At 36.2% G+C, this 24,144-nt stretch overlaps 1 long non-coding RNA gene across 3 annotated transcripts; it reads left to right on the forward strand.

Annotated features, from left to right (window-relative positions):
- Positions 1 to 402: 402 nt before the first annotated feature.
- On the forward strand, positions 403 to 22,431 carry LOC139727964 (uncharacterized). Of its 3 annotated transcripts, none has more exons than XR_011710779.1 (7): positions 403 to 657; positions 1,962 to 2,006; positions 3,996 to 4,106; positions 4,775 to 4,908; positions 5,949 to 6,021; positions 15,795 to 15,818; positions 16,550 to 22,431. It is a non-coding gene; the product is annotated as an uncharacterized lncRNA (long non-coding RNA). The 3 variants fall into 3 exon arrangements; XR_011710778.1 differs by having other exon boundaries at positions 5,949 to 6,013; XR_011710777.1 differs by lacking the exons at positions 15,795 to 15,818; positions 16,550 to 22,431 and having other exon boundaries at positions 423 to 657; positions 5,949 to 10,665.
- The last annotated feature ends 1,713 nt before the right edge of the window (positions 22,432 to 24,144 follow it).

A 24,144-nucleotide genomic window follows, 5' to 3' on the forward strand; every position in this document is an offset into this window, starting at 1 on the left:
TAAAAGTCTAGGGATTGAGAGCTTCCTATATTCCAAATGTCTGTCCAAAAAATCTCGTAAACATTTAGTGTCAAAACGCACCCCCCTTGAAAAAAAGCTGGTGACGCCCCTGCTAGTATGTGAAGACAAAGTTGTGCGTAAATTGTTTCATAAAGCTGTTCGTATATCAAGTTACGAACAACTTACGAGCGACTGGTGATCACTTTTCGATTGCTATAGTTATTAGAATTTCAATAATTCAGCACAAGAACTGATCACCAGTCGGTCGAAAGTTGTTGGTGACTTTACGAACAGCTTTATGAAACACCCACGAATTCTCGGGCGTGTGCGACGGGCTTTCCATGGTAGTATCGCGTCTCTCGCAGTGCTCCCTCCGTGATCCACACAGTGCATGCCTGCGTGGAGTGTACGTACGTACCAAAGAGTATAGAAGCGCACGCGTGCTCGTACGCTTATACCATGGCTCTACTCTGTTAGTAGCTCCATGCTTTATGCGTAGTACCTTACCCACATATACAATACGGAGGTGGTGTACGTGTTTGTCAATTCGTAACCTACTGCATTGGCGTGGCAGCGCAGCGACAGGCTCACAAATACGACTTCTGAAGACCTTTGCGTGAGACTGACGGTTTGATTAGTTTGGAGTTCGAGTACCAGGTGGGTATTAGTCTGTAAACGCAGGCATGCCTAAACACAGATGTTTGGGTTTTTAGAACAAAATTTCATGTGTGTAGTCGTGGTGCTGTTAGTGTTAGTGACTATAATAAACGTTAGGGTCTATCAGTAGTATCACTCTTATGTGTTCAGTAGTGTCTGGGGACATGCCCATCGTATCACCACAGCTCAGGCCCTATACGTGTACGAAGCTGTTGTAGTGCGTAGACCGTACGTTTAAATGTCAGGAGTATCAGGAAGGAAGTTGCGAAGTTTTTAACGTTAGACCGCGTTTCCTGAATGGACAAGGTGTGAGCCATATCATGATTTGCTATGTAATTACTAGGAAGGCTAAGTTCCAAAGAACCTACTTTAAGAGTTGACGTTGACTAAGAGGGCTTAGCGTTACTCTGGTGATTTGCTTCTGCCAAATCTGGGCGAGATGCGGGCGCCATACTTTAATGCGTAGCTAACACCACGACCAGTAGAGGGCGTATTTTACAGTGCTATATAGCGGTGATTCCTGTCCCCCTTTCCTGTCCCGTAAATATTCCCTGTCCCCCTTTCCTGTCCCGTAAATATTCAATATTGAATGATGCGCCTTTAAGCACCACCAACAACAACAACCCTTTCATTTCACCTTTTTTTATAGGGGGCATGCAGGGGAAGAAATATAACGTTACTTAGCCTGGACCTTGTTTTGTCATACAGAAGTATCATTCCTGTTTAATCATGAAATGTAACTGAAGAGAAGTCATTTATTTTCCAATATGTAGTCCCACAATTACACATCACAAGCTTGACTTTGACCTAATTTCACTGAGTTATGCTGACCGTGTTATAACAATAGGGTTTCCCTGTGCAGATGTGTGCACAGTGAAAAATGTGTTTTTAAGCAAGATTATAAGTTTAAAAGATGGTTTTCCTTTGTTATAAGAATTGTTTAGATTGCAGGAACAGTAAAATAATTTTACAAAGATTTGTATAAAAAATTTGGGTGTTGTGCCTCATATTCCTCTCAAGTACCGGTATGTATTTTCAGAATGTGTGTACCTCACATTATTAGTGGTCTGTCCCTAACACAAGGTCCTCAGGACCAGAAAAATGTGCTTGTTATAATGAAACCTTGTTATATCAGGGTTACAAAAATAATACAATACAAATTGAAATTACAATCTAGGACCACAAAAAAATTACCTTGTTATAGTGAACTTCGTCGTATCAGTGATAATTGTAGAGAGTTCACTGTATAGCCTATACAGGTATTGTTGTAACGTTTGTATTTTTCCTTTCTTTTCTTTCTGCAGGTACTGGTTGCTTTGGAAGGAGATTTATGTTGGTCTTTGTTGAAAGTACGTTTGTGTTTGTGTTTGTTATTTGTTGAATCATCTTCATCCTACATTTCATCTCATACCATTTCACCTTCATCCTTGAATATTCAGTGAATATTCACTGAGATTACATCTGGAAATTCATCCTGGAATTCACGAACTCATCCCTGAAATATCTGAAATATACCTGAAATACCTGAACTTTACCTGAAATACCTTAACTTGAACTTTACCTGAAATACCTTAACTTGAACTTGAAGAAAGCTGAGAACAGAGAACTTCTGAGTGCATGAGAATAAGACAGTATCAGAAGGAGAGAAAGTTTCAGAATCAGAGGCAGAAAGGGTTAGAGTCAAAGAGAAAAAGAGTGAAATCAAAGAGAGGAAGAGTGAGAGTTGACGAAAAAGGAGTAAAAATTAAGCAGAATAACAGAGTTTTAAAGAGTGTTTGAATGAAAGAGTGCATTCTTTAAAAGGATAGTTAAAAACTGGAAAGAGAATTGTCCTAGAGAAGGCGAGAAGTTTGCTGGAAACTTGAAAATAGAAACAGTTAATTTGAGAAAAGGTGTTTAAGAGTCCAGATTACACTGAAAGATTATTAAAGAGTGCCGTCATAAGACGAAAGCATTATAGTGTTGTAAACTAATTGGGGTAGACAAAATTTGCACCTTCAAGGATTATTTGATATTTGATATATTCTGCATTGAAAGTTGCTGCAAATAAATCAACTACAGTTGGCAAGAGCTAATAGCTAGGAGTTGAAATTTTGAAGGAATTGTTAAAAGTGTGAGAAACAATTTATGAGGTGAGGCGAGAAGTATACTAAAAATTTTATGTAAAAATATTTTTTGGTATCTTGAGTCTTGAATTTTCGTTAATTGTTAATAGGATAAAAGAATAATTGAAGAGCGCCATCTTCAGATAAAAGCATTTTAGTCATAGTAAATGAAGGGAGAGACGTTAATATTGCACCTTAAAGGGCTATTTATAAATATTGGGCTGTGAAAACAAAAGCACAATTAGTAAAAGACATACCTTTATTGCAAAAGGAGTCATCTCAAAACAGAAACATTACTGTTTCTTTAATTGTCAGTGAAGACAAAGAATAATTGGTGAAATTGAAATTTTTGTTGCGAAAGACCCTACCCTAAGAGAAAAACATATAAGGGAGACCGATTATTGTGCAGTTAAGGCAAAAGCATAATTGGTAAAATTGTAACCTTTTTTACAAAGAGCATAATCTCGAGATAAAGGCATAATTTAGTCAAATCAAATGTTAGAGAATTGAAGCTGAAATTTCTGTTGGCAGATATCGTAAAAGGAAATTGGCATAGCTTTTCTATAAAGTAGGAATTGAAGCACGTAACAGACAAAGAGTGCCACCTGTTGCTAGAAACAAGCAAACATTGTAGAAATATCCCCACCTGTTGGTAGAAACATTATATGGATCGGTGTTGCAGCTTACTGCTGGAATTTGTATTGCAGTGAAATATAGTACATGTACTGTACACATGTATTAGTGCAACTTTCAAAGCTATTCAATCCGACAATTTTGTTACCAATCGCAGTACTAGTGGAGTAGGTGTGATTCATAAAAGTATAGTGATTCAAGGAATATAACTGTGTTGATTGACAGTTGATTGATATACATTTATTTAGTAATAGGTACCATTATACTTTCAAAGATTCGAAAGCCCTGTAGTTTGACAATGGAAGCAAGTGAATTCAAGATTGTTATTGGTGATATCCTAGATATCCTCCATAGTTGTGACTTGATGAGAAATGTAGAGGTCAGTGAATGTGATGCATGTTGCAGTGTGATCAATGAAAATGAAAGCAGAGTACCATGTGAGGATTGTGGCAAGCAGTTTCATGTGATGTGTACAGGAACTATTTCTCATGAGGCTAGAATGTGTGATGCAAGGTTGATTTGGATATGTTCAGCATGTGGAAGCAATAATATTGCCCATCGCATCTTTGACAAAATTGGCATTCCTTGTCATTTCAATAGATACGAACTTCTCGAAGACCTTGGTGATGAAGATTTTCATGTTGATGTTTCACTTACATCACGCAAGAGCAACCAGAGAAAGAAACCAACGAAGATGAGACTGAAAAAGAGGTATGTGAGAAGAAAGAACAAACGTGGTGTTCTAGAAATGACAAATGTGTGTGTGGAGGAAAGAGCAAATTGTGACAGAGATGAATCAGATCCGACATTCATCTCAAATCTCACTAGGAGGCAATTTGAACCATTAGAAACTGCAGTTGATGATGGTTGGACAACTGTGAAATCAAGGAAGACAAAAGTGATTGAGAAGGCCAAACTGACAACATCCCAAACAATGACTAACAATCCTAAGACCAAGACCAATAACAAGAGCACAGTGAGATCAGTAAATGGTGTGATTCTCCAACCTGGCGTGACCTACATTGGCAAAGCAATGAAAGGCTACTATCTTGAAAAACAGAGAAGAGCCAAGACCAGCAAAGGCAAAAAATCAAAAGTAGAAACAAGGCAAGAAGAACATGGTGAACTCGTGAAGCGAAATATGAATCGAAACTTGGACACAGAACGAAATGATAGTCTGCAGGTGTATACTGAATCTGTATTGAATGTATATTCAAAGTGTGTTCAGTCACCTCATGTTATGGCAAAATACTCTGAGCAAATCTATGCAAAAACACAGAGAAGTTGGGCTGATGTGGCTAAAAGCACTCCGAATATGACTAATGGATGTTTCGTACTGAGTGGTGATCAGGCTACATGTGTCTCTGTCCTTTCCACAGACATTGAAAAAGAAGTTTGGAATGTAAACAGGCTCTATGGAGGTGGAAATGCACGGCAACCAAGAAAGAAAGGTCGTTTCACGAAGATCCGCAACAAACAAAGTGTGCCAGTGGTTAAAAATGCTGACTCACAGGTGCGTAACAATGAAAAGGTGAAACATGACATTTTTGAAGGAGAACATGCAGCAAAGAATGAAAAGTTGTGTAAGAATGAAATATCTGACCGTGAGGACAGTAATTCCACAAATAGAGACAACACAGGCTCGAATGATATGTCCAAAGTGAAGTGTGACAGAATCCACGATATGCATGAACTAAACCCATGTTACAGCGAAACAAAAGATGTTGAAGGTGACAGTCAAATATCAGTGAATGAATTGTTCTCTGTGAATTCTACTACAAATGTAAATGTTCACTCTCCGTGTCACAAACCTGTTTCAGGTATGCAAAACATGTGTGTTCAAGTTTGTAATGAATCAATATTCCTGCCTGAACGTGAAAAAACTATTAATCCATCTGATTGCATAGTAATGAATGCTGGTTCTGCAAATAGTGTTGACCACCATAATTCATATGATGTTCAAGAATCGTCTGTACTTATATTAGATGGTGAACCAGCTGCAAATGATTTAGAGACTGAAGAACGTGTCTGTAAGCCTGTTTCTCTTTCAGATTCAGAATATGATAGAAGGCAATCATATCCTCTGACTAAAACAATCGCACAAGGAAATTTTAATCAAGGTGATCAACGATTTGGTTATACTGCTGGCAAACAATGTGCATGTAATTCTATTGTGGCAGTTCTCTACATTCAAACAAAGAATGGAATCGAAATGAGACCTCGTGATCTTGATCAGATTCTGACACTTGGGAATGAGTTGTATTATTACATAAAGAAGGATTCACAACTGAATGAAGAGCTTGTAATGATAGATGAATTACCGAAGGAACTTCATATTCTGGATGAAAAATTTCAAATAACCTATGGTGAATCGAAATATGGAGTGTTGGAAGGAGATCAAAACAATTTGTCAAATTTTGGTGCTTTGCCATTGAGTCAAGCATTAGAACAAGAACTGTGCCGATATGATGCATGTCTTATGAATTTTGCTGAGAGTACATTTGCAATCATTAGGCATCACAGTGGTTATTATGTGTTTGATTCTCATTCCAGAAGTCATGATGGATACTTGGTACAAGATGGATGCAGTGTCTTGCTTAGCATTTCATCATGGCAAGGTATACAGGTACACTGTTTGAATTTGGCAAAATCTATGGCATGTGATTTACGTACTACTCAGTTTGAATTAACCGGTCTGGCAGTAGAATTCAATTCTAAGAAAAATGTATTGACAACTAGTGGCTCTAAGAGATCAAAGACCCTAAATACTGCGTGTGGGAATATAAATGATCAAAACAGCGACTATTCGCAACATTGTCATCATATTGAAAGAAATCTGAGTTATAGTGATGAGACTCAAAATGTAACAATAAAGGAAACCAGAGTTAATGTAAGCAGTGATGACTATGGAAGTGAGAATGAAGTTGAATTTGTTTCACTTGAAAAGACAACACAAAGAAGAGATAGAAACTTCAAATTTGCACCAATTACATATGTAGACAAGCAGTGTTTGTGCAATAGATTAAATGTCAATTACTGTGGCGCAGCCAGTGAACCAGTGGAAGATACAAATGAAAATTTGTGTATGAGGAAACCTGTAAATATCAAGAGAGTTATGGGTGATGGCAACTGCTTTTACAGAAGTATTTCTCATGTAGTTACTGGCAGTGAAGGAAACCATTTCATGCTCAGGAAATCCAATGTGGCACATTTACTGGAAACGGGTGATTTATTTAAAAATTTAATTAACACAGTGAAATATCAGAATGTCAGGGACTTTGTACTTCAAGAGAAATTGATGGATTTAGGAACATGGGCTGGTCACACTGATATTAGTTCAATGGCACATATGCTAGATTGTGATATATATGTGTATGATGATCGTACAAAAAATTGGCAAATTTTGTCTGCAAGGAAACCGGGGTACTATAACAAGGTAACAACTGAAAGAGGCATATATATTGTGTTCACTGGAAGCAATCATTTTGATGTAGTTGAAAGTGTAACTGCTGTTCAGTCTAGTACTTTGGATGAAAAATTAAGTGTGTTTCATGTGAATTCAGATGCAAATGTGGAAAGTAAAAAAGAAAGTCATCATGAATCATCTAAGGCTACCGAAAACTTGACATTGAAGAAAGGCAGTGTTAGAGTGAAGAAAATGATGTCCAAACAAATAATGGTGTCAAACTTGCAAGAGACACAAATTCCATTACAAAACACATGTCAACAGACAGTAGTCGATGTTGATGCATCCGAGGTGAAGCAAGTGGGAGAAATTAAAAAGATTAATCTCATGTACACACCTGTGAATAAATTTGACAGAGAGAAGTTTTGTTGCAAATTAGGCATAAAGGTTAATGACAAATGTAGCAGTAATGATGTGCCAAAAGATATGGTGGAAAATGGTAATATTACTGTCCTGTCACAACCATTAACTATCTATAAAATTAGTGGTGATGGAAATTGCTTTTACAGAGCTATGTCATATGTCACATGTGGCAAGGAAGATTCACACCGTGATGTTCGAAAAGCAACAGTTATGCATATTTTACAAAACAAGCAAGATTATGTAAGCCTTTTAAAATCAGGATACACAGATGTTGTAAAATACATTGCAAAGGAAAGAGTATTCAACAATGGCACATGGGCTACAGAATTGGAAATAATGGCCTTATCAAATCTACTAGATACTGATATTTATACATATGAAGAAAACTGTTCAAAATGGAAATTATTTGGTGCAAGCAAACTTCAGTTTGGAATTGTTACATCACAAAGAGGTGTTTACTTGCAACACACAAATGGCAATCATTACGATGTTGTAGAGTCTGTATGTCCAAGGATCCAAACATTAAGTTCATGCCAAAACTTGTCAAGACCACAAAACATTACCGCTATGGAAACGCCTGTGACAAGAAAGAGAAGACTCACAACTGAGAGAAAAGTTACGAAACAAGTCGGTGATTGTCAAATAAATGTATTGAACAATGAAGTTTTAGAGGATGACATTGAACGTGCTGTTAAAATGAGTAGGCATACTGAAGAATCTGAAGAAGTTGAAACTACAAGGCAAACTACAAAAAGGAAAAAACAAAGAAAAAAAAGTAATGCAAATATTACCAGACGAAAAAATAGAGATCGAATGAGAGCACAGAGAGAAAAGAAAAAAAATGAGCAAAGACAGTTAGAAATAGAATGTTTATCAGATGTTCAGCCTTTTCTATTCCGCAAACTAAAAAATGCAGCTGCAAAGAAAGTAAAATATCAAACAGATGAACCTTACCGGTTCGAAAAGAGAAGAGAAATTAAGGAGAGACAAAGAAACAGGTACTTGTTCGATCCTACTTACAGAGAAAATGTCAAGAGAGCAATGAGCAGAAAGATGAGAGCTAGATATCAACGCAATGCTTTATTAAGAGAAAAAATCAAGAAAATGATGAGGACAAAGATGAAAGCTAGATACCAAAATGATGCTTCATTTCGAGAAAAAATTAAGAAAAGGATGAGAACAAAGATGAAAGCCAAATATCAAAACAGTGCTTCATTCAGAAAAAGGCTGAAGACAATGAGGAAAGTAAACTATGGGTGCAATGTTCTACATAGAGAAAGGCTTAAGAAAATGAGGAAAGCTAGATATCAAAACAATGCTTTATTCAGAGAGAGGCGTAAGAAAATTATGAGGAAAGTTTCAAACATTAAGTACAAGACAAATTTTTTGTACAGACAGCAGGTTGCAATGAGAAACATGAAACGAAAAAAACAAGAAAAAATGAATATGAGAAATTGTGACCATGTTTTGAAAAAATTTAGGGAAATTGTTTCACACGGCCCTGAATATGTATGTTGCGTATGTTTGAAATTATTATTCAAGAATCAAGTATTGAAGTGTACAAAAGCAAAATATAACGATTTGAGGTGCTTAAAGGAGGAGTATTTACATACATGCAGCGATGACTGTGATATTGACTGTCAAATAGTAAAGTCATCAAGAAATTTTTTATGGGTTTGTTACACTTGCCACAGGAAATTATTAGCTGGTAATATGCCTGCTGAAGCTAGCAGAAATAATTTAGAATTACGTGCTATTCCTGCGGAACTTGGAAATCTGAATCAGTTGGAAACACATTTGATTGCACTAAACATTCCATTTATGAAAGTTTTGAATTTGCCTAAAGGAGGACAATATGGAGTGCATGGCCCAACAGTTTGTGTACCTTCACGCACAAATGAAACTGTAAAGATATTACCTCGACCGGAGACTGATGATCAATTAATTCGCGTAAAGCTAAAGAGGAAACTGTCATATAAAGGACATTATGAATATCAGTTTGTCAAGAAAAACAATGTCCTAGCTGCATTGGAATATTTGAAAAAGAATAATAAGTGGTATTCTGATATTGCTATTGATAGCGAATGGGACTCTGATTTATCAGACAAAAATAGTAAAACAGCTTGTGGTAAACTATTTGATTTAAGTGAAACTAATGATGATGATGATGATATAGAGGATGATCAAGATGGACGATTACAAGGCATTCAGTTGGGCACATGTTTGCAGAAGGTCGATATGAGACAAGAAGTGCTTGATCAGTTTTTTGATGATATTATATGCTGTGCTCCTTGTGAAAAGAATAGTCCTGTGTCACTATTGATGGATGAGAGTAATGAGGCAAAATGTTTTCCTGCTCTGTTTCCAACAGGCCAGCCAACATTTCATGATACCAGGTACATTAAAGTAACACTTGGTCGTTATTTGCATAATCGTTTGATGCATGTAGACAACAGATTTGCAAAAAATACAGAATATATTTTCTATGCTCAGTGTATTTATGAACTGCAACAAATACTTTCTAGTGTTTCTATAGCTGTCAGAAAAAGCTCAGAGAAAATAGATAATTCCACATTGATGCGATGTTCAGATCTAAAGGATGCAAGAAAACTTCATGAGATACTGGATTCGAATAAAGGATATAAATTTCTGAAACAAATACGAGGAACACCTCCATACTGGCAATCTACACAGAAAGATGTATTAGCAATGGTTAGACAACTTGGAAAGCCTACATGGTTTGCATCATTTTCATCAGCTGAAATGAGATGGCCTGAAGTTATTAACACATTGCTAAATCAACAAGGTGATGGGAGAAAAGCAAGTGATCTGGATTGGACAGATAAGTGTAATTTATTAAAATCAAATCCAGTGACAGTAGCTCGTATGTTTGATAAACGCTTTCATGCATTTTTGAACAGAGTGATTCTTTCTGAGGCAGAACCTATTGGCAAGATAATTGACTATTTTTACAGGATTGAATTTCAACAGAGAGGATCTCCACATACACACTGTTTATTCTGGGTTGAAAATGCACCTAATTTGGGTGTCGAGAAAGATGAAACTGTCATAGATTTTATTGATAAGTATATTTCATGCAACATTCCATGTGAGGATGAAGATGAAGAACTGTATGAAATAGTGAAGAATGTTCAGCTTCACTCAAAGAAACATTCAAAATCATGCAAGAAAAAGGGAACCTCCTGTAGATTTAATTTTCCAAGACCACCTTCTGAGAAAACATTTGTTGTGAAGCCTGATGATAATCCAGAAGTTACAGATGAGGCTCAAGATGTTCTGTCTGCAGTAAAGAATTCATCATGTGTGGAAGGCAAATATGATAATGCTAGGCAGCTCTTTGAAGCTCTTGGGATGTCTCAAAAGGAATTTGAAGATGCCTATAATGCTGTAGCTACAAAAGAAGATGTAGTCATGAAAAGAGATCCAAAAGATATATGGATTAATCAATATAATTCATTCTTACTCAGAGCTTGGAATGCCAATATGGATTTGCAGTATATAACAAATGAGTATGCCTGCATTGTTTATGTTGTGTCATACATGTCAAAAGCAGAAAGAGAAATGAGTTTGCTCTTGAAAAATGCTGAAAGTGAAATGAGAGAGGGCAATGAAGATGCTCGAAAGAGTATGAAAGAAATAGGACATGTGTATATGCAAAACCGTGAAGTTTCAGCACAAGAAAGTGTGTATCGTGTTTGTGGCCTGAGATTGAAAGAGTGCTCAAGAAAAGTAGAGTTTATACCTGTTGGACCAAACCCTGTGAGAATGAGTCTACCACTGAGTGTTATTCAAAGCAGACGAGACGATGATGATAGGAGCCCATGGATGCCAAGCAGAATTGATAAATATAAAGCCCGACCTGATGGTTTTGAATTTGAAAATATGTGTTTAGCCACATTTTGTTCAAAGTATAGACTACTCAGTGAATCTGATATAAAGGGTAAGAAACAGAAACAGAGTGTGTTTAAATTGAGAGATCAGCTGGGCTATATACAAAAAAGAACAAGAACCAATGATGCTGTAGTGAGATACCCTCGTTTTTCACCGACTGTAACCCCAGAAAAATATTATCAGAGTATATTGCAACTATTTTTGCCATATCGTACTGATAAACAGTTAAAACCTGACCAATTTTTGACATATGAGGAATTTTATCAAAATGGATCTGTTCGAATGTTTAATAAGAATTTGGAAAGTGTCAAAAGTATTGCCAATGAAAATCTCAGGCAGTATGAAAAAAACGCTGATACAATTGATCAGGCACAAGAATATCTTGAGAAATTTGGTGCACAAGAAGATGCATGGGGATTACTCTGTCCAGAAACAGAAGTTGAAAGACATGAAACAGCTAAAATCCATGTAGAAGTTGAAGATGCTGACAATGAGTTTAGAATCCCAGATCTTGAATCTAAATCTCAGGAGAAAGAGTCATATGGCATAGAATTTCGATCATGTAGCATTTCGAGAGAAGACAGTAATGTCTTATTAAGAACTTTAAACAGCAAGCAGCAAAAAGTGTTCTACAAAATACGACAATGGTGTCTTGACAGAGTTAATGGAAAAGAAGCCACACCGTTTCAGATATTTGTGACAGGTGGTGCTGGAACAGGAAAAAGTCATCTGGTGAAATGCATATGTAATGAAGGGACAAGAATTCTAGGTAAAATGATGCATAATCCAGATGATCTTTCAATTATGAAAGTAGCTCCAACTGGAATTGCAGCCTACAATATTGATGGTAGTACTATTCATAATGCACTGTCCATACCCATTTCTGCTTCATTACCTTATCAACCCCTTGGAGAAGAAAAGATAAGTCATTTACGTACTCAGCTGGGCCAATTACAGATACTAATAATTGATGAAATATCCATGGTTGATCAGAAGCTACTGTGGTATGTACATGGACGTTTAAGGCAAATAAAGCAGACGCGTGATGATGCTCCATTTGGAAAGGTTTCAGTTATTGCAGTTGGAGATTTTTATCAGTTACCCCCAGTAAAAGGTACTCCTTTGTATAAAGATACATTGCAAAGTTCTTTATGGACAGACAACTTCTCTATGATTAACTTGGATGAAATAATGAGACAAAAGGATGATGCAGACTTTGCTGTTCTTTTGAACAAATTAAGGGTAAAAGAAAAGAAAGATGAATTATCAAGTGATGATTTTGCAGTTCTTCAATCATGCCAAACTGGAGAGCAATGTGAGGATGCACTGCATATATATTCTTCAAACAAACAAGTAAATGACTGGAATAAAATAATGCTTCACAAGAAATGCACAAATATCATCTGTCTTGATGCAGAAGATTTTGAACTTGGCGATAAGGGTAAAAACAAAGCATGTGACAAGCCACGGAGATGTACTAAAGCTTCTTTGCCAGCATATCTTTGGGTTGCTGAAAATTCTAGAGTGATGCTGATCAAAAATGTGAATGTGACCAAAGGTTTATCAAATGGCTGCATTGGCACTGTAACTGACTTAGTAAGAGTAAATGAAAATGCCAGACCCTCAAGTGTGCTTGTGAAATTTGACAATGAAAAAGTAGGAACACAGTCAATAGAAATGCAACAGGAATCAATTGGGAAAAAATATACGAGGAAACAATTTCCCTTGAAATTAGCATATGCATGCACAATACATAAAGTACAGGGCATGACAATGGAAAAAGCTGTTGTTTCTCTGAAAAATATATTTTTGCCCGGACAAGCATATGTTGCTCTGAGCCGTGTCACATCAATACGTGGACTAACTATTGAAGATTTTGATCCCAAAGTTATATATTGCAATCCAACTGTTAAAGAAAGTTTAGAAAACATGCCAACATTTGTTGATGAAAAGAGCTTTGATAATGATGTTTCTGTTGCGACTCTGAATATAATGCTACATAACATTCAAGGTCTTAAAGCACATTTCAAAGATATCCAATCAAACCTCCTATGTAGAAATTCTGATATTATTTGTTTAACTGAAACTTGGCTTAATGATGACATTTTTGATGTGAATTTAGATCATTTTAAAATGTACAATCAACCTCGGTCAAAATCTTATTCAGATGAAAGTCCCTTATTTTCGGCACTGAAAAATCAAGCACATGGTGGAGTTGCAGTGTACAGTAAAATCAAATCTATTAGTAGGCTGGATTTACATGTCAATAATCTAGAATATATTACATTTGCAGTAACTTGTCCTTCATGTCTCATTTCTGTGATATATAGACCTCCCAGATATGATAAGAAACAATTTTGTGAGAAACTGAAGAGACTACTCGTAGAATTGCAGCAGAGAAGTACGAAACGCATAGTTATTGGTGACTTCAATGAAAATCTCAGACAAGGTTCAAGTGATTCATGTGTGCATAAATTGATGTATTCTTACGGATATCAACAACATGTACTTGATGCTACAACAGAAGGTAATACATTGATTGATCATGTATATAGCACAGGTATAGACTCACTTCATGTTGAAGTTATTCCACTTTACTACAGTTACCATGAGGCTATCAGAATACAGTTCTGATGAGTGATGTCTTGAGTTTACGCAAAGTAATGTGGCACATATATTCAAATCAATTGATATTTATTTTCTTTTGTCATCATATTTCCTTTTGTAATACAGAATGAGGAAAATAAAAAAGTGTGAATAGGACAGAGCATACAGCAATTCAAAAACAAATGAGTAGAAGTGATACTTATGATCAATACTGAGGTGTTTGAAGTTAAAAAAAAAAATTGCAATGAGTAAAACATGTGAAGTATGGAGGGTTCCACTGGGAAGATTATGCTTGTGAATATGAAACAAGACTTCAACAAAAGTATGACTACTAGTACTACAGAAAACAGCGACATTATGAGACAGAAAGTGACAATTCAGTGATTATAGACTTCCTAAATATGACCCAAAAATAATGTGAGAAATTATGGAAATTAGTTGTTGAATTGCACCAAATAAGCACAAAAAGCATAGTTATTGGTGAATTTAATGAAATTCTCAGACAAGGTTCAAGTGATTTGCTTGGCATAATTTGATGTGTTCTTATGAATATCAACAACATGAAGTTGATGCTACAACAGAAGGTGGCACATTTATCGGTCATGTATGTAGTATAGGTATTAATGATCTCACCATTGAAGTTATTCGCCTTTACTACAGTTACCATGAAGCTATTTGAATACTGTTTCACTGAACTTGTTTTTACTAATAACATTAGATGTTTATTCAAGGTTTTTTTCACAATGCTGAAATCAAATGAAATATATTTTCATCTTTCATCATACATATTTTTATGATGTTATGGAGAATAGATGAAATATGATGAATGAAATGAACAGAATGTTCAACAGTAGTGAAACCTTATGATAATATTAAATTGTAATGAATACTGAAGTGATTGAAGTGAGGAAAACAGTGTGCCATGAGCAAAGTGTGCAAAGGGTGGAGAGATCCACTGAAGCGACCTTGATTGTGCACAGGAAACAAAACTTGGGCAACAATAAAAGTACTACATAACACATTGACATTATAAAGAAAAAATAAATAGACAACGACAAGAGCATGCAACAGAAACAATGATCTTTGATTGCTTGTTGAAAGAAATGTGGGCTTGCATGTCAAGAAGAAGGAAAAACACATAAATTGTGTAATTGCAAAAATGATTTAAAGGACTGTAATTATAATGTTACATGTATGTCAGCAATAGTGGTGATATTAAAAATTTATGAAGTGGTAATGCTGAATCTAGGTGAGAATTATCAACCCTTTTCACAAAGCAGTAGCTGAGCTGGTAGTTGCTCTTCTCTAAATATCATTGTTGGAAATGTAACTATAAAAGGAAGATACAAGTTCAGTATGGAACAGAAATAAAACAAAAGACAGAAAATGGAATTGAAATAGAATAGACAAAGAATAAAAATAGAACAGGCACAACAGAAATAAAACATAGCCCAGAAAATGACAGTGCAGAAAGGTAGATTTTGGCATAATAATCATTTTGAAAAATATTTTTTTTCAGAGAATTAAATGCTGATAATGATAAGTTTGTGTTACTATTTGATGAGCGTTTAGAGCTGAGGAAAATCAAATTGTAAATGCTGATGAAAGTGCTTTGAAATAAATGGAAAAAGTAGGAGTTGCATTTATATGTGCAAAACCTGATCAATAGGCATATGTTGTAATTGATAGAAATGAATATTTCACCAGAGAAGATAGAGTGAAATCCATGAGTGATCATGTATGTGGTGCAAGAATTGTATTTATTACGTAAACATTATGAGCTACATAGCACAAGTTTTGATTGATTTCATGCAAATTTATGAAAAATGTTTTGAGTTTTCAAACCCCTGTTTCTCAAACATTTGCTTTCATTGATTGATGTCATTGTTTCTCTTTAGCACCCATGGTAGTGAGAATAAAGCACTGGCCAAAATGAAAAAAGCATCAATTAGGTGTATTTCATCTAGGTGTTTATGGCTAACATCTTTATGTCTTTACATTTGCCTGGTGAATGATGAACTGGTCTGTGCTTGTGCCGCAATCATGTCCAGCCTTGTACCCAAGTGTTTCCACCGGTGAGTTTTATTTCTTTTTTGCTTTTTTTTCCCCCTACTTTTTGTCAGATTTGTATGCATTTAACTTTTCACACAACTTTTTGACAAAATCAGGCTCAATCATACTCAGTGTTCAAATTAAATTCTCACAATAATCTCTCCAGGTGTGTTTTTAAGCTGTATTAGCATAACCTGTAGAATTATGCATACACAGGTGTTTCTTCAGAATTATTTTTTTTTCCCCTGAAATGTTTGTAATATATGTTCTATCATCTAAAGTCTGTGATCTGAAACAGTTTGTTAATTCCATATTACATTTATGAAATGTTATTCACATATTCCTTATTCTTATAAATGTGACTGTACAAGTGTAGTTTTGTTCTGTCCAATTTACATCGTAGCTAAACATGATATACATCCAGAGAACTATGATGTATATGCTGTACTCCTGTAAGAGAAATAGGTGTATGTATTCATGAAAAGAAAGGTTAACATAAAAGGTGATGTGATGTTATGTGAAGTTGTGAATGTTTCAGTACAGTTGTGTTCGCAAGTTATGACTACAAGAAATTGGTTGTATCTGTCTAAAATATGTAAAACATAATGTAACTTTCTTCGTAACATTTGTGATAATGATATTTATGTTCTCCCATTCTAACAACACATATTTCAGTTCTTTCATTTTATCGATGTTAAAAGATAAGCAGTGTACTTCATTTGTAACAGTATGTTGTTTATGTATTTTAAAGCAGGGTCTTGACCAACAGAGAGAACACACCAGCTTTGCTTTGCAGCGTTGGTGTAGCACAGGGAGTAGAACTCTACTGGTTAAAGGCTCAAAACCAGTCAATTGGACCAGGTGTGGATCGCATCTATTTCAACTGTGTGGACAGCTGTCAATCTTGGATCAAACTTGGTTGACATGCAAGCACTTCATATCAGATGATAACAGATGAGCAACGTAATAGTTTCTCAGGACTTCCACTCTCTTCCATCTACAATAATTCTAAGCACAGTGAACAGTATGCATGATAAATGCAAAAGCAAAGGGTATAAATGTAATTGAAGTATTGTGGAATGATTTACGCAACATAAAATACCTCAATAATTATTAATTTTATGTTTATGTGGTGGTAATCAGATCATGTGTAGTATTGGAAGGTACGGTAAGTTAGCCATAGTGGCATGTTAAGCCACCGTCCCTGGAGACACTCAAGTGGTAACGTGTTAATGACCCATAGCATAATCATTTACACCACCATATTGTTTTCGTGATTGACACAGAAACGTCTTTGATTAAGGGCAAAACCAAAATGTAGACCATAAAAGTAGAAGTATGTGAAATGCAAATGTGCAGTATTTTTACATTTTTCCATTATGGATCAAAGCTATGACTTAGATATTAGATGATGATTGTGAGAAGCAAGTGTGGGTCTTTTTTTCTGTTTTATCCTTTGAATAATTGCAAAGATGCAAAGTTTAAAAAAAATTAACAACAAGATTTTCATGACTTAGTGTCTTTGCGCTCGCGCAAACGAGAAGGGTATTCCCCCTCCCACAGTAAGGAGCCTTTTTTAAATTTGTAGCTGTTAATAAAGGATCTGGTGCATAATTAAGTGACTATTGTTTGCTAATTTGGCATGATGAAGGGAAATACACCTTCAATTGCAAGCATCACTTCAATCCTTTTAGCTACACTCCTCATTTTTGGTTCAAGTTGCAATTTCACTTGATGTCTGAGAAAAATGGGTACTATGTGTGAAATCGTGAGACAGACCCTAAATGCATGAGTCTCACCATAATGAGAGACTTGGTCTGTAATTGATGCATATATTTTGTGTATGCACATATATGTAAACCTTCAGTAATGCTCTAGGTGTGGGGTTAGTTGAGGAAGACTCTATGACCCTGTTTACAGTGTGGGGCTGCACCATGCTGCGGCCAAGCCGTGGTTGAGCATAACCTCAATTGCGAGGCCAAGCCCCGCAATTTTGTTCCTTTACACTACTGGGCTCGGCCGCGCTTTTATTTCAAACCTTTTAATATTTTGTCATAGTGGCGCTCTACTTGTAAACAAACACAATTCGGTGTTGTCTGGTTTTCAGACCCTTTGCCAACTGAATTTCATGGCAACGAAATCACCGTTCGGGCAAAGGCCTTTTCTGAAGGGAAAGATCCTTTGCAGGACAAGATCACATTAAACTATGCTAGTTTTCGATGTTGAGGGGGTTAATATCCTGAATAGTGAAATAGTACAAGTACGGGGTTTGGAAACCAGAATAAAATTGGCAGCGCATTTGGCCCCATTTGCGTTTACACAGAGAAAAAGGCCAGGCTCAGCCGCGGCTTAGCCACCTCCAGAGCGAGGCCAAATGCAAGGCCAACTTTGGCCTTGCATTTGGCCTTTTGCACGTTTACACTGAAATGGAGGTTGGCTGGGCTATCGTTGAACTGCAGCCAAGCCTCGCATCGTAAACAGGGTCTATGTGGCAAATTGAGCTATGGCTCAACTTGCCCTAAAGACCTGCATTCATGTCCATGGTACAATTGAAAACATAGTTGAGACCATGGACAATTTGTATGGAGCACTAGGCGTGGTGTGGCCTATTTTGTTAGGAAATTAGTCATTTGTCAACGTAATGACCATTTCTTTAAAAAATGTTCATTTCATTCAACATTTTGAAACATTACAAAGTGACTGATTTTGTAATGAAATAGGCCATGCAATATTTAAGGCTCTATTCAAATAGTCCATGATTTCAATTTTACCATCTTCATAAATTTATGCCATAAAGTCTAGCACATTTTACTAAATATAATGCGTGTAATCACTTCATACTTTTAAATACTTCTGAGATATGAAACTAAAAAAAAGAAGTCCATTTGATTTATGTTGGATAGTAAAAAACAAAACAAAAAACAAAAACATGTTTTTTAAAGAGAGTTTCAAAACTTACACTGCTTCTCTGTGTGGGAGTAGCAAGTAAGCACTACATGTTGCTACCTCGAATTTTTCCAGAGGATTAATTGCAATGGCATGACACAAATTTCTGCAAGACACTCAGTTATTTCTGATGCATCATGCGAAAAACAAAAATTGACCCATAATACCTTACATTCACCAAGTGCAGATAAAGTAAAATTTTAAACCATTTGAGGGTTTTCATGAAACAAGAATGGAATTTGTGTGTAGAATATGTTTCAGTGGTAATTCTAGATGCTGCATTTTTCTGGGGAAAAATATATTTGAAGAGGTTGCTTTGTCATATTTAGAATTGTTGAATATTGTCATTTGAATTGAATCAAATGATGGAAAAATCTTTTGTGTTATAAATTGTGCATTAGGAAATTTAGTGTCCATATAACATATTGTCAATGTGACTTGAAAGAAAATGATGGCCATGTTGAAAGTAGCTCTCATTGCTTATTCAATATTTTGTTTCATTGTAAGTGTAATCAATTCCAGCAGTATTGATGTTTTAGTTATATGTTTTAATAGATATTTATTGCCTACATATCAGATATGACCTGTGACAAAAGTGGTGCCATTTTTGTAGCTGCTTGCTTTCTTCAAGAAAGCTGCCATTGTTAATTGATGTTTTTTGATATTGTTTATAAAGGTTTAAAGTTGAAGGGAAGAAATGTTTCTCTTTTGTATTATAAATCACAGATCAGCAGTTTCTACTGTTTTTATATTCAGCTGAGCATTGGTTAGTGTCAAAAAAGGCTGCCATTGTCATAATGATTGCCATTGTTTATTTGAAATTCTTTGACATTGTCAAATCAATTTAAGGATTGGAACTATTTGTATGTGTGAGTGTGTGTGTGTGTGTGTGTGTGTGTGTGTGTATAAATCAGGAATTTCATTGTCCATGTTTTAGTTAAAGTGGCAAATAATTGAGTCAATATTGTGACAAGTCAATTTTTAAAGCCATGATGCGCCAAGTAATGGACATCATGAAGACTGTAGTTGATGTCCTGAACCCCGGTCAGATTCCAGTCCTTACATGTAATCAAGCACTCTACACTATGGCAAAGGGGGTCCAATGGAGCAGCCCTAGAAGTTATATTCCAGGGATTATTCCATAGTGATTTTTGGTTGACGATGCGTTTTGAGGATATCCTGACTCATATCACATTGTGTCAGATCTAAACACACATTGCAGCAGATAGGATCAACCCAGTCCTGAATGCAGTTTGCAGAGCTATCTCTGGATGTCTGCGACCAACAAGAGTAGATGACCTTTATTAACTGTGTGGTATTGCCCCACCACACATCAGGCGAGAGGTCTCAGCACAGATGGAGAAAACCAAGCAAGAAGTTAACCCTCGCCACCCACTCTACAATCGCGAACTTGCTAAAAAGAGACTCAAATCCAGACGCAGTTTTCTCCATTCAACCGAATCCCTTGATGGCACCGCCCACGGTCGAAGGATTACCCTATGGTCCAACCACCTCCAGTCTGTGACGAATAAGCTCTCCTATGGACCAAGTGAATCACTCCCTCCGGGTTCAAGTGAGGCATGGCCCACCTGGTCATGCCTGAATCGCCTACGGACAAGAACAGGACGATGCAAAGTCCTCATGCAGAAATGGGACTACAATAGGGATGGAGAAACTGCTTGCAACTGTGGGCAGGATCAGACAATGCAACATCTTTTGGTCTGCCCCCTCCTACCAGAGCCATGCACTGTCAATGATCTGGAGACTTTCAACACCAAAGCCGGATCCTGCACTCTGCACTGGGCAGGACTTGTGTGGTGACTCGAGAAGAAGAAGAAGAAGAAGCAGATAGGTTGCAGACAGATTCTTGCAGCATGAGAGCAAACTGAGCAGGAGACAATTTGAGCTATCAACTGTGGTTACTAAAATGGCAACATTTTTTGCATAACATAATTAAAACCAGACGACTCTGCTGTACTTCTTGGTCTCTAATGGAAGAGACATTAGCACCAACAAAGATCTCATCACCACACAAGGTAGTGACATTCTTTGCTGCGATTGTCCGGACATGTCAGATGATAGCACCGTGCACGTGTGAGGAGGCAGACACTGGTACATCATATACTTGTGCACCTATAGGATGCCGTACATTCGCAGATTAGCAACGTGCCAATATGCACTGTTCATACAAGTGTTGCACCCTTTGAGCTTGTCCTAGCAGCAGCCATCACCGGAATATCCATGAACAGTGGATTGCCTTTGGAGCTGGGAAGAACTTCAGGTTCATAGCTTCTTTATGGGATCACCAAAACTTGGCTGATGTGTTGCCATGCCAATGTTTCATGTTTTTAGTGGCTGTGGCTTAGCGTCTTGTTTTTGTAACAAGGCAGAAAGATTGCGTGGGTACCTGGACTACCTATGAACAAATCACAACCGTATTCAGCGCCTTCTATGCTATGCAGACTTACATACTATTGAGGAGTAGATGCAGCTCAATGGAGCAATTTGTAGTTTGTTGGAGTGTCGCTGAAAGAAAAGAATAGATGCAGAGTGTTAAAGTTGACAATGCCAGAATGTGACTTTGCAGTGTGCAGCTCCTTATTTGTTGTTGTTGTTGTTGTTGTTGTGTTTTGTTGTTTGTTTTGTTTTGTTTTGTTTTGTTTTGATTTTTTTTTTTTTTTTTTTTGTGCAGGGGGAATTGGCCTGAGTTTCAAACCCACAAAAAAAAAAAAGGGTGCTGGCAAGCATCTTGAAAGGTAGCTATTTTTGTCACAGGTCAAATCTGAGATGTTATGCACACAGTAAAATTACTGATGTTTGACTGAAAATACCACAGGAAAACATTTGCACCCAACAATGTATTTAATCTCTAATATCAAAAACTTGCTAATAAAGATATATAGCCATTTTCATAATGGTCACCATTTTTGTCAAAGTCAAATTTGCCTAGCTCTACATCCGTATTTAAGCTAGTATTTTCACGTACAGTTATTTTGGTAATGAGAAGATCACATGAAGTGTATTAACAGGGTATTATACAGTAGAAATCAGTGTGTGACCAGTTGGACTGTCTGTTGCAAATGTTGCGTAGAGAATTCTTACAGTTTTGAAGCAATCTTTATGGAAATAGGGATACATCATGAAATTGAGGCTTCTTGGCTGAGCAAAACTGGAAGGGTGTCATAATTTTCTTGTTACTATTTGCTGTGTTTTTTCACTTTATATTGAAAGATACAACAGAGGTTAATGTTAATTGGGCAAAATTGTATACCTCATTGGAAAACATCGAGTGTTGTTGTCTGGGAAAGCTGATTTTTTTTTTCAGCCTTTTTTTACAGGAATCTGCCACATATTGTCAGTTGAGAATGATAAGGGCTTTAAGGTGCCACTGAATCTATAATGTTCAAGACAACTTAATGCCCTTCTCATTCTCAACAGATGAGTATGATGGATGTGTGTCAGTTGAAAGTTCATGTCACAGAAGGAAATCCCCCAAATATGCAAATGGAAGTGATAAATCAAGGGTCTTTTGTTTGATATTGGTATGTAAATGTTACATGTAGAATTGCACAGATGCGAATTATGAGGTATGCAACAATGGAATGTTGTGTGAGCAAAACATGCCATTCTAAAAATGTCTGTCAGTGAATGTGCTTAGACTGTAATTGCACAGGTATTATTGTTATTGTTACTATTTTTGTTATATTTATTTGTTTCATTCATTTACTTATTTATTTATTCATTTATTTATTTGGCCATGCAATTGCAATTTAAAGTACAATTTCATGTTACATACAGGGTATAAAGACTCATGTATAAACCCATAATTGCTGGAAATTGCACATGTAAACATAAATGTCAAAGTTGGGTTGAAGCAAATTGACCAAGTTTGCAACTGACATGAAAGAAAGTTAAGTCACATGGCACAGAAATTAGGGCATGAACATTGCATGTTTTGTAGACATGGAAATGGAAAAAATGAGACTTCCTGTGATGCAGCCATAAATAATGAATGAGTTGATGAGAGTTGAGAATAATTGCAGAAATCAATTTAAAGCTCTGTTGTAGTTGATGCAGCTGTATTGTGTCAGTTTAGTTCAGATTTCAGAGTTCTACGCTTATTCATACAGTGGTGAAAATTATGGATAGATATTTCCCTTGGAGCAAGACTGAAGGTGTTATGTCAACGGAACTGTAACACACAAACTATGAATCAGTTTGAAGCTGACATGCACTTCAGAATGTGGTAAAATTATTAATACCGGCACATGTATGCAAAAGTTGCAGCTACCGTACAGTGTAATTGTGTACTTGCAGCCTTATTTCAATAAAAATTGGATTAGTTTCATGATTTGAGAACAGACACAGTGCATAAATTATGTATTTAGTGTTGATATTTTGGGTGCTTGTTTGTTAAAATTATTCCCAAGGTTCGCTATTCTGAAGGGTCGTTAATCCGAAACACAGAAATTTCCTGCACCGAAAGGTTCGTTAATCCGAAAATGAAAAAGGGTTCATTATCCGAACATTTGTGGCGTTATTCCTAAGGTTTGTTATTCCAAAGATTCATTAATCCGAAATGAAATTCGGAACAATGAACCTTCGAAATACCAAATCTTTTGACTAAAGAGCCTTCGAAATAACGAACCTACACAATAACGAGCTGTAACCAATATTTTAAGTCTTGAGATCAAATACTTGATTAGTTCATTTTGTTCATTGCATGCAAGGCAGGTAGTGATATAACAGCGGAGTAAAATATACCTGTACATGTGCCACTTTGACGTAGAGATACAGCAATACATACAAAAAGTGCATTGGCTGTTAATCCCCAACCATTGTATGTGACAGTGTAAAGGGATGGCACAGTATTGGTGGAGATGAGGATCGTGCTTTTAACTTTTCGCAGGATACCTAGTAACTTATGAAGTAGTATGTAGCATACCATTTGAAGAGGAATTCAAAGTTTAATTGAAGAAAATCAGGTTTGGAATGACTGAAACTTGAATTTTTCATGGATTTACATGTTCTTTCATATTTCATAAAAGGTTTCTCATTATCTTACCAAAAAAAAAATGTTAGAAAGCCTGAAATTAGGTCTCGAATAAAACTTTATTGCACAATCATTTTAATGAGTCAGAGCATGCATTCATCAAGAGTAAGAGCAAAAAAGCTTACACACGTATGCACATAAGAGGTTGAATGTGTGGTTACAAAGTAAACTATGCTTTTTTCATGTGACAACAAATATCTGGTGTATCAAATAGGAATAGTAAGATAATTTTCAGATGATAAGAGTAGCCGGTTCAATATCATTCATAAGAGCATGCATTAAGCACACAATGGTGATTGTGCTAACTACAGGTATGTGGGTGGATAAAAAGGAATACACTGTATATGCAA

Source organism: Diadema antillarum, unplaced genomic scaffold (assembly GCF_040938485.1).
Source record: "Diadema antillarum isolate AM-2024a unplaced genomic scaffold, OU_Dant_1.0 seq00000160_RagTag, whole genome shotgun sequence".
NCBI classification, from domain to species: domain Eukaryota; kingdom Metazoa; phylum Echinodermata; class Echinoidea; order Diadematoida; family Diadematidae; genus Diadema; species Diadema antillarum.